This window comes from Mytilus galloprovincialis, chromosome 7 (genome assembly GCF_965363235.1).
Source record: "Mytilus galloprovincialis chromosome 7, xbMytGall1.hap1.1, whole genome shotgun sequence".
Classification (NCBI taxonomy): domain Eukaryota; kingdom Metazoa; phylum Mollusca; class Bivalvia; order Mytilida; family Mytilidae; genus Mytilus; species Mytilus galloprovincialis.
Genome location: NC_134844.1, coordinates 71,855,541 through 71,868,966, shown reverse-complemented (window position 1 = coordinate 71,868,966; position 13,426 = coordinate 71,855,541). Strand labels below are relative to the sequence as shown.

Sequence of the window (13,426 nt, the reverse complement as noted above, 5' to 3'; positions counted from 1 at the left end):
AAGCAAATCAAGATCTCGTGTTTCGTGTGCTTTTTGTATATAAATTTGCAAAATTTGTGTAGCTTTGGTTAAAATTAAAACACCGTGTTTGAGTAAGAAATAGGATTTGTAGGCTTTGGAAACTCGGAAAGATTTGAGTATCGCTTCTCGGCCTTTTGGCTAAGATCAAAGTGTAGTATCTGTTCTTATCAGCTTAATATCTGATACGTACCCCATGTGGGTACTTCGATATTAAACTGATTTTTGCAACTAGGTGAGATGTTAGGTGCTTGCACCGCTCTTGCCACGAGTTGGCCTGGTATTGCAGTACCTCCAGGATCGGCTCACTCCCCTGTTTGGGGAGAAAATTAAAATAGAAAAATAGCTTTCCCTTCAATAGCCTGCGAAACAGCCCCAGTAAAATATTCTCTAATGCTTTTCACTGAGCACTACATGTGTACTTTTTCTATATATCTTTCTTATTTAAGGAGTTTGCGTAAATTGTATAGTTTTACTCATTGTTGTAAATCATTCTACTTCTCGTGCATGTAAAATAAGTTGCATTTTCTTTTTTTTTTTTTTTTTTATGTCTGTTCTCTAAAAAGTTCTTTTCTTTTCTTGTAATGTAATATTTTTGTTGTCGCTTGCTTGTATTTATAACAGCACATGTCAGTGTATTAATGTATTCTCGTTCCTAAAAAGAAACTCTATAAATTTTTAGCGTTACGGAAAAAACGCGGGGAAAAGAATTACGTCCCCTTCTACTGTTTCAATCATCGTTAATAGCGACGTCGCCTCAGAACGAGGGCAAACGATGGAAACTGCAGTCGGCCGGTAAGTTTTTTCCTCCTTCTAAAATTTATTTAAAAATTGCTGTACCGGTCAATTCCTTTAAAAAATAGAACAGGTGAACTGTTTATGTTTGTGTCAACTAAACGAGACAGTGAAAAGTCCGTGCTGATTGTGAAAAAGCGTTGAATTTATTTTCTGATTAATGAAATTTCCTAGGCTTTAAAAACTGCGTTCGTCGGACCTAGGATGAATCAACATGATCATGTTATTTCGTTCGATTAAGATTAAATACGTAAACGTATGATATACGTTTAAAAATGTATTCTCGCGACTTGTCGTATTTCACAGCCGCTTTTTATTTTCACACCCGTTTTGTCATGCAGAAATCGTTTCATGCTGTCAGGTATTTGAAGCAAATCAAGATCTCGTGTTTCGTGTGCTTTTTGTATATAAATTTGCAAAATTTGTGTAGCTTTGGTTAAAATTAAAACACCGTGTTTGAGTAAGAAATAGGATTTGTAGGCTTTGGAAACTCGGGAAAGATTTGAGTATCGCTTCTCGGCCTTTTGGCTAAGATCAAAGTGTAGTATCTGTTCTTATCAGCTTAATATCTGATACGTACCCCATGTGGGTACTTCGATATTAAACTGATTTTTGCAACTAGGTGAGATGTTAGGTGCTTGCACCGCTCTTGCCACGAGTTGGCCTGGTATGCAGTACCTCCAGGATCGGCTCACTCCCCTGTTTGGGAGAAAATTAAAATAGAAAATAGCTTTCCCTTCAATAGCCTGCGAAACAGCCCCAGTAAAATATTCTCTAATGCTTTTCACTGAGCACTACATGTGTACTTTTTCTATATATCTTTCTTATTTAAGGAGTTTGCGTAAATTGTATAGTTTACTCATTGTTGTAAATCATTCTACTTCTCGTGCATGTAAAATAAGTTGCATTTTCTTTTTTTTTTTTTTTTTATGTCTGTTCTCTAAAAAGTTCTTTTCTTTTCTTGTAATGTAATATTTTTGTTGTCGCTTGCTTGTATTTATAACAGCACATGTCAGTGTATTAATGTATTCTCGTTCCTAAAAAGAAACTCTATAAATTTTTAGCGTTACGGAAAAACGCGGGGAAAAGAATTACGTCCCCTTCTACTGTTTCAATCATCGTTAATAGCGACGTCGCCTCAGAACGAGGGCAAACGATGGAAACTGCAGTCGGCCGGTAAGTTTTTTCCTCCTTCTAAAATTTATTTAAAAATTGCTGTACCGGTCAATTCCTTTAAAAAATAGAACAGGTGAACTGTTTATGTTTGTGTCAACTAAACGAGACAGTGAAAAGTCCGTGCTGATTGTGAAAAAGCGTTGAATTTATTTTCTGATTAATGAAATTTCCTAGGCTTAAAAACTGCGTTCGTCGGACCTAGGATGAATCAACATGATCATGTTATTTCGTTCGATTAAGATTAAATACGTAAACGTATGATATACGTTTAAAAATGTATTCTCGCGACTTGTCGTATTTCACAAGCCGCTTTTTATTTTCACACCCGTTTTGTCATGCAGAAATCGTTTCATGCTGTCAGGTATTTGAAGCAAATCAAGATCTCGTGTTTCGTGTGCTTTTTGTATATAAATTTGCAAAATTTGTGTAGCTTTGGTTAAAATTAAAACACCGTGTTTGAGTAAGAAATAGGATTGTAGGCTTTGGAAACTCGGAAAGATTTGAGTATCGCTTCTCGGCCTTTTGGCTAAGATCAAAGTGTAGTATCTGTTCTTATCAGCTTAATATCTGATACGTACCCCATGTGGGTACTTCGATATTAAACTGATTTTTGCAACTAGGTGAGATGTTAGGTGCTTGCACCGCTCTTGCCACGAGTTGGCCTGGTATTGCAGTACCTCCAGGATCGGCTCACTCCCCTGTTTGGGGAGAAAATTAAAATAGAAAAATAGCTTTCCTTCAATAGCCTGCGAAACAGCCCCAGTAAAATATTCTCTAATGCTTTTCACTGAGCACTACATGTGTACTTTTTCTATATATCTTTCTTATTTAAGGAGTTTGCGTAAATTGTATAGTTTTACTCATTGTTGTAAATCATTCTACTTCTCGTGCATGTAAAATAAGTTGCATTTTCTTTTTTTTTTTTTTTTTATGTCTGTTCTCTAAAAAGTTCTTTTCTTTCTTGTAATGTAATATTTTTGTTGTCGCTTGCTTGTATTTATAACAGCACATGTCAGTGTATTAATGTATTCTCGTTCCTAAAAAGAAACTCTATAAATTTTTAGCGTTACGGAAAAACGCGGGGAAAAGAATTACGTCCCCCTTCTACTGTTTCAATCATCGTTAATAGCGACGTCGCCTCAGAACGAGGGCAAACGATGGAAACTGCAGTCGGCCGGTAAGTTTTTTCCTCCTTCTAAAATTTATTTAAAAATTGCTGTACCGGTCAATTCCTTTAAAAAATAGAACAGGTGAACTGTTTATGTTTGTGTCAACTAAACGAGACAGTGAAAAGTCCGTGCTGATTGTGAAAAAGCGTTGAATTTATTTTCTGATTAATGAAATTTCCTAGGCTTTAAAAACTGCGTTCGTCGGACCTAGGATGATCAACATGATCATGTTATTTCGTTCGATTAAGATTAAATACGTAAACGTATGATATACGTTAAAAATGTATTCTCGCGACTTGTCGTATTTCACAAGCCGCTTTTATTTTCACACCCGTTTTGTCATGCAGAAATCGTTTCATGCTGTCAGGTATTTGAAGCAAATCAAGATCTCGTGTTTCGTGTGCTTTTTGTATATAAATTTGCAAAATTTGTGTAGCTTTGGTTAAAATTAAAACACCGTGTTTGAGTAAGAAATAGGATTTGTAGGCTTTGGAAACTCGGAAAGATTTGAGTATCGCTTCTCGGCCTTTTGGCTAAGATCAAAGTGTAGTATCTGTTCTTATCAGCTTAATATCTGATACGTACCCCATGTGGGTACTTCGATATTAAACTGATTTTTGCAACTAGGTGAGATGTTAGGTGCTTGCACCGCTCTTGCCACGAGTTGGCCTGGTATTGCAGTACCTCCAGGATCGGCTCACTCCCCTGTTTGGGGAGAAAATTAAAATAGAAAAATAGCTTTCCCTTCAATAGCCTGCGAAACAGCCCCAGTAAAATATTCTCTAATGCTTTTCACTGAGCACTACATGTGTACTTTTTCTATATATCTTTCTTATTTAAGGAGTTTGCGTAAATTGTATAGTTTTACTCATTGTTGTAAATCATTCTACTTCTCGTGCATGTAAAATAAGTTGCATTTTCTTTTTTTTTTTTTTTTTTATGTCTGTTCTCTAAAAAGTTCTTTTCTTTTCTTGTAATGTAATATTTTTGTTGTCGCTTGCTTGTATTTATAACAGCACATGTCAGTGTATTAATGTATTCTCGTTCCTAAAAAGAAACTCTATAAATTTTTAGCGTTACGGAAAAACGCGGGGAAAAGAATTACGTCCCCTTCTACTGTTTCAATCATCGTTAATAGCGACGTCGCCTCAGAACGAGGGCAAACGATGGAAACTGCAGTCGGCCGGTAAGTTTTTTTCCTCCTTCTAAAATTTATTTAAAATTGCTGTACCGGTCAATTCCTTTAAAAAATAGAACAGGTGAACTGTTTATGTTTGTGTCAACTAAACGAGACAGTGAAAAGTCCGTGCTGATTGTGAAAAAGCGTTGAATTTATTTTCTGATTAATGAAATTTCCTAGGCTTTAAAAACTGCGTTCGTCGGACCTAGGATGAATCAACATGATCATGTTATTTCGTTCGATTAAGATTAAATACGTAAACGTATGATATACGTTTAAAAATGTATTCTCGCGACTTGTCGTATTTCACAAGCCGCTTTTTATTTTCACACCCGTTTTGTCATGCAGAAATCGTTTCATGCTGTCAGGTATTTGAAGCAAATCAAGATCTCGTGTTTCGTGTGCTTTTTGTATATAAATTTGCAAAATTTGTGTAGCTTTGGTTAAAATTAAAACACCGTGTTTGAGTAAGAAATAGGATTTGTAGGCTTTGGAAACTCGGAAAGATTTGAGTATCGCTTCTCGGCCTTTTGGCTAAGATCAAAGTGTAGTATCTGTTCTTATCAGCTTAATATCTGATACGTACCCCATGTGGGTACTTCGATATTAAACTGATTTTTGCAACTAGGTGAGATGTTAGGTGCTTGCACCGCTCTTGCCACGAGTTGGCCTGGTATTGCAGTACCTCCAGGATCGGCTCACTCCCCTGTTTGGGGAGAAAATTAAAATAGAAAAATAGCTTTCCCTTCAATAGCCTGCGAAACAGCCCCAGTAAAATATTCTCTAATGCTTTTCACTGAGCACTACATGTGTACTTTTTCTATATATCTTTCTTATTTAAGGAGTTTGCGTAAATTGTATAGTTTTACTCATTGTTGTAAATCATTCTACTTCTCGTGCATGTAAAATAAGTTGCATTTTCTTTTTTTTTTTTTTTTTATGTCTGTTCTCTAAAAAGTTCTTTTCTTTTCTTGTAATGTAATATTTTTGTTGTCGCTTGCTTGTATTTATAACAGCACATGTCAGTGTATTAATGTATTCTCGTTCCTAAAAAGAAACTCTATAAATTTTTAGCGTTACGGAAAAACGCGGGGAAAAGAATTACGTCCCCTTCTACTGTTTCAATCATCGTTAATAGCGACGTCGCCTCAGAACGAGGGCAAACGATGGAAACTGCAGTCGGCCGGTAAGTTTTTTCCTCCTTCTAAAATTTATTTAAAAATTGCTGTACCGGTCAATTCCTTTAAAAAATAGAACAGGTGAACTGTTTATGTTTGTGTCAACTAAACGAGACAGTGAAAAGTCCGTGCTGATTGTGAAAAAGCGTTGAATTTATTTTCTGATTAATGAAATTTTCCTAGGCTTTAAAAACTGCGTTCGTCGGACCTAGGATGAATCAACATGATCATGTTATTTCGTTCGATTAAGATTAAATACGTAAACGTATGATATACGTTTAAAAATGTATTCTCGCGACTTGTCGTATTTCACAAGCCGCTTTTTATTTTCCACACCCGTTTTGTCATGCAGAAATCGTTTCATGCTGTCAGGTATTTGAAGCAAATCAAGATCTCGTGTTTCGTGTGCTTTTTGTATATAAATTTGCAAAATTTGTGTAGCTTTGGTTAAAATTAAAACACCGTGTTTGAGTAAGAAATAGGATTTGTAGGCTTTGGAAACTCGGAAAGATTTGAGTATCGCTTCTCGGCCTTTTGGCTAAGATCAAAGTGTAGTATCTGTTCTTATCAGCTTAATATCTGATACGTACCCCATGTGGGTACTTCGATATTAAACTGATTTTTGCAACTAGGTGAGATGTTAGGTGCTTGCACCGCTCTTGCCACGAGTTGGCCTGGTATTGCAGTACCTCCAGGATCGGCTCACTCCCCTGTTTGGGGAGAAAATTAAAATAGAAAAATAGCTTTCCCTTCAATAGCCTGCGAAACAGCCCCAGTAAAATATTCTCTAATGCTTTTCACTGAGCACTACATGTGTACTTTTTCTATATATCTTTCTTATTTAAGGAGTTTGCGTAAATTGTATAGTTTTACTCATTGTTGTAAATCATTCTACTTCTCGTGCATGTAAAATAAGTTGCATTTTCTTTTTTTTTTTTTTTTTATGTCTGTTCTCTAAAAAGTTCTTTTCTTTTCTTGTAATGTAATATTTTTTGTTGTCGCTTGCTTGTATTTATAACAGCACATGTCAGTGTATTAATGTATTCTCGTTCCTAAAAAGAAACTCTATAAATTTTTAGCGTTACGGAAAAACGCGGGGAAAAGAATTACGTCCCCTTCTACTGTTTCAATCATCGTTAATAGCGACGTCGCCTCAGAACGAGGGCAAACGATGGAAACTGCAGTCGGCCGGTAAGTTTTTTCCTCCTTCTAAAATTTATTTAAAAATTGCTGTACCGGTCAATTCCTTTAAAAAATAGAACAGGTGAACTGTTTATGTTTGTGTCAACTAAACGAGACAGTGAAAAGTCCGTGCTGATTGTGAAAAAGCGTTGAATTTATTTTCTGATTAATGAAATTTCCTAGGCTTTAAAAACTGCGTTCGTCGGACCTAGGATGAATCAACATGATCATGTTATTTCGTTCGATTAAGATTAAATACGTAAACGTATGATATACGTTTAAAAATGTATTCTCGCGACTTGTCGTATTTCACAAGCCGCTTTTTATTTTCACACCCGTTTTGTCATGCAGAAATCGTTTCATGCTGTCAGGTATTTGAAGCAAATCAAGATCTCGTGTTTCGTGTGCTTTTTGTATATAAATTTGCAAAATTTGTGTAGCTTTGGTTAAAATTAAAACACCGTGTTTGAGTAAGAAATAGGATTTGTAGGCTTTGGAAACTCGGAAAGATTTGAGTATCGCTTCTCGGCCTTTTGGCTAAGATCAAAGTGTAGTATCTGTTCTTATCAGCTTAATATCTGATACGTACCCCATGTGGGTACTTCGATATTAAACTGATTTTTGCAACTAGGTGAGATGTTAGGTGCTTGCACCGCTCTTGCCACGAGTTGGCCTGGTATTGCAGTACCTCCAGGATCGGCTCACTCCCCTGTTTGGGGAGAAAATTAAAATAGAAAAATAGCTTTCCCTTCAATAGCCTGCGAAACAGCCCCAGTAAAATATTCTCTAATGCTTTTCACTGAGCACTACATGTGTACTTTTTCTATATATCTTTCTTATTTAAGGAGTTTGCGTAAATTGTATAGTTTTACTCATTGTTGTAAATCATTCTACTTCTCGTGCATGTAAAATAAGTTGCATTTTCTTTTTTTTTTTTTTTTTTATGTCTGTTCTCTAAAAAGTTCTTTTCTTTTCTTGTAATGTAATATTTTTGTTGTCGCTTGCTTGTATTTATAACAGCACATGTCAGTGTATTAATGTATTCTCGTTCCTAAAAAGAAACTCTATAAATTTTAGCGTTACGGAAAAACGCGGGGAAAAGAATTACGTCCCCTTCTACTGTTTCAATCATCGTTAATAGCGACGTCGCCTCAGAACGAGGGCAAACGATGGAAACTGCAGTCGGCCGGTAAGTTTTTTCCTCCTTCTAAAATTTATTTAAAAATTGCTGTACCGGTCAATTCCTTTAAAAAATAGAACAGGTGAACTGTTTATGTTTGTGTCAACTAAACGAGACAGTGAAAAGTCCGTGCTGATTGTGAAAAAGCGTTGAATTTATTTTCTGATTAATGAAATTTCCTAGGCTTTAAAAACTGCGTTCGTCGGACCTAGGATGAATCAACATGATCATGTTATTTCGTTCGATTAAGATTAAATACGTAAACGTATGATATACGTTTAAAAATGTATTCTCGCGACTTGTCGTATTTCACAAGCCGCTTTTTATTTTCACACCCGTTTTGTCATGCAGAAATCGTTTCATGCTGTCAGGTATTTGAAGCAAATCAAGATCTCGTGTTTCGTGTGCTTTTTGTATATAAATTTGCAAAATTTGTGTAGCTTTGGTTAAAATTAAAACACCGTGTTTGAGTAAGAAATAGGATTTGTAGGCTTTGGAAACTCGGAAAGATTTGAGTATCGCTTCTCGGCCTTTTGGCTAAGATCAAAGTGTAGTATCTGTTCTTATCAGCTTAATATCTGATACGTACCCCATGTGGGTACTTCGATATTAAACTGATTTTTGCAACTAGGTGAGATGTTAGGTGCTTGCACCGCTCTTGCCACGAGTTGGCCTGGTATTGCAGTACCTCCAGGATCGGCTCACTCCCCTGTTTGGGGAGAAAATTAAAATAGAAAAATAGCTTTCCCTTCAATAGCCTGCGAAACAGCCCCAGTAAAATATTCTCTAATGCTTTTCACTGAGCACTACATGTGTACTTTTTCTATATATCTTTCTTATTTAAGGAGTTTGCGTAAATTGTATAGTTTTACTCATTGTTGTAAATCATTCTACTTCTCGTGCATGTAAAATAAGTTGCATTTTCTTTTTTTTTTTTTTTTTATGTCTGTTCTCTAAAAAGTTCTTTTCTTTTCTTGTAATGTAATATTTTTGTTGTCGCTTGCTTGTATTTATAACAGCACATGTCAGTGTATTAATGTATTCTCGTTCCTAAAAAGAAACTCTATAAATTTTTAGCGTTACGGAAAAACGCGGGGAAAAGAATTACGTCCCCTTCTACTGTTTCAATCATCGTTAATAGCGACGTCGCCTCAGAACGAGGGCAAACGATGGAAACTGCAGTCGGCCGGTAAGTTTTTTCCTCCTTCTAAAATTTATTTAAAAATTGCTGTACCGGTCAATTCCTTTAAAAAATAGAACAGGTGAACTGTTTATGTTTGTGTCAACTAAACGAGACAGTGAAAAGTCCGTGCTGATTGTGAAAAAGCGTTGAATTTATTTTCTGATTAATGAAATTTCCTAGGCTTTAAAACTGCGTTCGTCGGACCTAGGATGAATCAACATGATCATGTTATTTCGTTCGATTAAGATTAAATACGTAAACGTATGATATACGTTTAAAAATGTATTCTCGCGACTTGTCGTATTTCACAAGCCGCTTTTTATTTTCACACCCGTTTTGTCATGCAGAAATCGTTTCATGCTGTCAGGTATTTGAAGCAAATCAAGATCTCGTGTTTCGTGTGCTTTTTGTATATAAATTTGCAAAATTTGTGTAGCTTTGGTTAAAATTAAAACACCGTGTTTGAGTAAGAAATAGGATTTGTAGGCTTTGGAAACTCGGAAAGATTTGAGTATCGCTTCTCGGCCTTTTGGCTAAGATCAAAGTGTAGTATCTGTTCTTATCAGCTTAATATCTGATACGTACCCCATGTGGGTACTTCGATATTAAACTGATTTTTGCAACTAGGTGAGATGTTAGGTGCTTGCACCGCTCTTGCCACGAGTTGGCCTGGTATTGCAGTACCTCCAGGATCGGCTCACTCCCCTGTTTGGGGAGAAAATTAAAATAGAAAAATAGCTTTCCCTTCAATAGCCTGCGAAACAGCCCCAGTAAAATATTCTCTAATGCTTTTCACTGAGCACTACATGTGTACTTTTTCTATATATCTTTCTTATTTAAGGAGTTTGCGTAAATTGTATAGTTTTACTCATTGTTGTAAATCATTCTACTTCTCGTGCATGTAAAATAAGTTGCATTTTCTTTTTTTTTTTTTTTTTATGTCTGTTCTCTAAAAAGTTCTTTTCTTTTCTTGTAATGTAATATTTTTGTTGTCGCTTGCTTGTATTTATAACAGCACATGTCAGTGTATTAATGTATTCTCGTTCCTAAAAAGAAACTCTATAAATTTTTAGCGTTACGGAAAAACGCGGGGAAAAGAATTACGTCCCTTCTACTGTTTCAATCATCGTTAATAGCGACGTCGCCTCAGAACGAGGGCAAACGATGGAAACTGCAGTCGGCCGGTAAGTTTTTTCCTCCTTCTAAAATTTATTTAAAAATTGCTGTACCGGTCAATTCCTTTAAAAAATAGAACAGGTGAACTGTTTATGTTTGTGTCAACTAAACGAGACAGTGAAAAGTCCGTGCTGATTGTGAAAAAGCGTTGAATTTATTTTCTGATTAATGAAATTTCCTAGGCTTTAAAAACTGCGTTCGTCGGACCTAGGATGAATCAACATGATCATGTTATTTCGTTCGATTAAGATTAAATACGTAAACGTATGATATACGTTTAAAAATGTATTCTCGCGACTTGTCGTATTTCACAAGCCGCTTTTTATTTTCACACCCGTTTTGTCATGCAGAAATCGTTTCATGCTGTCAGGTATTTGAAGCAAATCAAGATCTCGTGTTTCGTGTGCTTTTTGTATATAAATTTGCAAAATTTGTGTAGCTTTGGTTAAAATTAAAACACCGTGTTTGAGTAAGAAATAGGATTTGTAGGCTTTGGAAACTCGGAAAGATTTGAGTATCGCTTCTCGGCCTTTTGGCTAAGATCAAAGTGTAGTATCTGTTCTTATCAGCTTAATATCTGATACGTACCCCATGTGGGTACTTCGATATTAAACTGATTTTTGCAACTAGGTGAGATGTTAGGTGCTTGCACCGCTCTTGCCACGAGTTGGCCTGGTATTGCAGTACCTCCAGGATCGGCTCACTCCCCTGTTTGGGGAGAAAATTAAAATAGAAAAATAGCTTTCCCTTCAATAGCCTGCGAAACAGCCCCAGTAAAATATTCTCTAATGCTTTTCACTGAGCACTACATGTGTACTTTTTCTATATATCTTTCTTATTTAAGGAGTTTGCGTAAATTGTATAGTTTTACTCATTGTTGTAAATCATTCTACTTCTCGTGCATGTAAAATAAGTTGCATTTTCTTTTTTTTTTTTTTTTTATGTCTGTTCTCTAAAAAGTTCTTTTCTTTTCTTGTAATGTAATATTTTTGTTGTCGCTTGCTTGTATTTATAACAGCACATGTCAGTGTATTAATGTATTCTCGTTCCTAAAAAGAAACTCTATAAATTTTTAGCGTTACGGAAAAACGCGGGGAAAAGAATTACGTCCCCTTCTACTGTTTCAATCATCGTTAATAGCGACGTCGCCTCAGAACGAGGGCAAACGATGGAAACTGCAGTCGGCCGGTAAGTTTTTTCCTCCTTCTAAAATTTATTTAAAAATTGCTGTACCGGTCAATTCCTTTAAAAAATAGAACAGGTGAACTGTTTATGTTTGTGTCAACTAAACGAGACAGTGAAAAGTCCGTGCTGATTGTGAAAAAGCGTTGAATTTATTTTCTGATTAATGAAATTTCCTAGGCTTTAAAAACTGCGTTCGTCGGACCTAGGATGAATCAACATGATCATGTTATTTCGTTCGATTAAGATTAAATACGTAAACGTATGATATACGTTTAAAAATGTATTCTCGCGACTTGTCGTATTTCACAAGCCGCTTTTTATTTTCACACCCGTTTTGTCATGCAGAAATCGTTTCATGCTGTCAGGTATTTGAAGCAAATCAAGATCTCGTGTTTCGTGTGCTTTTTGTATATAAATTTGCAAAATTTGTGTAGCTTTGGTTAAAATTAAAACACCGTGTTTGAGTAAGAAATAGGATTTGTAGGCTTTGGAAACTCGGAAAGATTTGAGTATCGCTTCTCGGCCTTTTGGCTAAGATCAAAGTGTAGTATCTGTTCTTATCAGCTTAATATCTGATACGTACCCCATGTGGGTACTTCGATATTAAACTGATTTTTGCAACTAGGTGAGATGTTAGGTGCTTGCACCGCTCTTGCCACGAGTTGGCCTGGTATTGCAGTACCTCCAGGATCGGCTCACTCCCCTGTTTGGGGAGAAAATTAAAATAGAAAAATAGCTTTCCCTTCAATAGCCTGCGAAACAGCCCCAGTAAAATATTCTCTAATGCTTTTCACTGAGCACTACATGTGTACTTTTTCTATATATCTTTCTTATTTAAGGAGTTTGCGTAAATTGTATAGTTTTACTCATTGTTGTAAATCATTCTACTTCTCGTGCATGTAAAATAAGTTGCATTTTCTTTTTTTTTTTTTTTTTATGTCTGTTCTCTAAAAAGTTCTTTTCTTTTCTTGTAATGTAATATTTTTGTTGTCGCTTGCTTGTATTTATAACAGCACATGTCAGTGTATTAATGTATTCTCGTTCCTAAAAAGAAACTCTATAAATTTTTAGCGTTACGGAAAAACGCGGGGAAAAGAATTACGTCCCCTTCTACTGTTTCAATCATCGTTAATAGCGACGTCGCCTCAGAACGAGGGCAAACGATGGAAACTGCAGTCGGCCGGTAAGTTTTTTCCTCCTTCTAAAATTTATTTAAAAATTGCTGTACCGGTCAATTCCTTTAAAAAATAGAACAGGTGAACTGTTTATGTTTGTGTCAACTAAACGAGACAGTGAAAAGTCCGTGCTGATTGTGAAAAAGCGTTGAATTTATTTTCTGATTAATGAAATTTCCTAGGCTTTAAAAACTGCGTTCGTCGGACCTAGGATGAATCAACATGATCATGTTATTTCGTTCGATTAAGATTAAATACGTAAACGTATGATATACGTTTAAAAATGTATTCTCGCGACTTGTCGTATTTCACAAGCCGCTTTTTATTTTCACACCCGTTTTGTCATGCAGAAATCGTTTCATGCTGTCAGGTATTTGAAGCAAATCAAGATCTCGTGTTTCGTGTGCTTTTTGTATATAAATTTGCAAAATTTGTGTAGCTTTGGTTAAAATTAAAACACCGTGTTTGAGTAAGAAATAGGATTTGTAGGCTTTGGAAACTCGGAAAGATTTGAGTATCGCTTCTCGGCCTTTTGGCTAAGATCAAAGTGTAGTATCTGTTCTTATCAGCTTAATATCTGATACGTACCCCATGTGGGTACTTCGATATTAAACTGATTTTTGCAACTAGGTGAGATGTTAGGTGCTTGCACCGCTCTTGCCACGAGTTGGCCTGGTATTGCAGTACCTCCAGGATCGGCTCACTCCCCTGTTTGGGGAGAAAATTAAAATAGAAAAATAGCTTTCCCTTCAATAGCCTGCGAAACAGCCCCAGTAAAATATTCTCTAATGCTTTTCACTGAGCACTACATGTGTACTTTTTCTATATA

The 13,426-nt window shown here is 35.9% G+C and overlaps 12 non-coding genes across 12 annotated transcripts; all 12 read left to right on the top strand.

Moving 5' to 3' along the window:
* Window positions 1-139: 139 nt before the first annotated feature.
* On the top strand, window positions 140-332 carry LOC143084545 (U2 spliceosomal RNA). Its single transcript, XR_012981165.1, has one exon. It is a non-coding gene; the product is annotated as a U2 spliceosomal RNA (small nuclear RNA).
* Window positions 333-1,321: 989 nt separating this feature from the next.
* Window positions 1,322-1,513, top strand: LOC143084492 (U2 spliceosomal RNA). Its single transcript, XR_012981115.1, has one exon. It is a non-coding gene; the product is annotated as a U2 spliceosomal RNA (small nuclear RNA).
* Window positions 1,514-2,495: 982 nt separating this feature from the next.
* Window positions 2,496-2,688, top strand: LOC143084544 (U2 spliceosomal RNA). The gene has a single exon (XR_012981164.1). It is a non-coding gene; the product is annotated as a U2 spliceosomal RNA (small nuclear RNA).
* Window positions 2,689-3,671: 983 nt separating this feature from the next.
* LOC143084543 (U2 spliceosomal RNA) lies at window positions 3,672-3,864 on the top strand. Its single transcript, XR_012981163.1, has one exon. It is a non-coding gene; the product is annotated as a U2 spliceosomal RNA (small nuclear RNA).
* Window positions 3,865-4,852: 988 nt separating this feature from the next.
* On the top strand, window positions 4,853-5,045 carry LOC143084542 (U2 spliceosomal RNA). The gene has a single exon (XR_012981162.1). It is a non-coding gene; the product is annotated as a U2 spliceosomal RNA (small nuclear RNA).
* Window positions 5,046-6,034: 989 nt separating this feature from the next.
* Window positions 6,035-6,227, top strand: LOC143084539 (U2 spliceosomal RNA). The gene has a single exon (XR_012981160.1). It is a non-coding gene; the product is annotated as a U2 spliceosomal RNA (small nuclear RNA).
* A 988-nt stretch (window positions 6,228-7,215) lies between these two features.
* LOC143084538 (U2 spliceosomal RNA) lies at window positions 7,216-7,408 on the top strand. Its single transcript, XR_012981159.1, has one exon. It is a non-coding gene; the product is annotated as a U2 spliceosomal RNA (small nuclear RNA).
* Window positions 7,409-8,395: 987 nt separating this feature from the next.
* LOC143084537 (U2 spliceosomal RNA) lies at window positions 8,396-8,588 on the top strand. The gene has a single exon (XR_012981158.1). It is a non-coding gene; the product is annotated as a U2 spliceosomal RNA (small nuclear RNA).
* A 986-nt stretch (window positions 8,589-9,574) lies between these two features.
* Window positions 9,575-9,767, top strand: LOC143084536 (U2 spliceosomal RNA). The gene has a single exon (XR_012981157.1). It is a non-coding gene; the product is annotated as a U2 spliceosomal RNA (small nuclear RNA).
* A 986-nt stretch (window positions 9,768-10,753) lies between these two features.
* On the top strand, window positions 10,754-10,946 carry LOC143084535 (U2 spliceosomal RNA). Its single transcript, XR_012981156.1, has one exon. It is a non-coding gene; the product is annotated as a U2 spliceosomal RNA (small nuclear RNA).
* A 987-nt stretch (window positions 10,947-11,933) lies between these two features.
* Window positions 11,934-12,126, top strand: LOC143084534 (U2 spliceosomal RNA). Its single transcript, XR_012981155.1, has one exon. It is a non-coding gene; the product is annotated as a U2 spliceosomal RNA (small nuclear RNA).
* Window positions 12,127-13,113: 987 nt separating this feature from the next.
* Window positions 13,114-13,306, top strand: LOC143084533 (U2 spliceosomal RNA). The gene has a single exon (XR_012981154.1). It is a non-coding gene; the product is annotated as a U2 spliceosomal RNA (small nuclear RNA).
* Window positions 13,307-13,426: the final 120 nt, after the last annotated feature.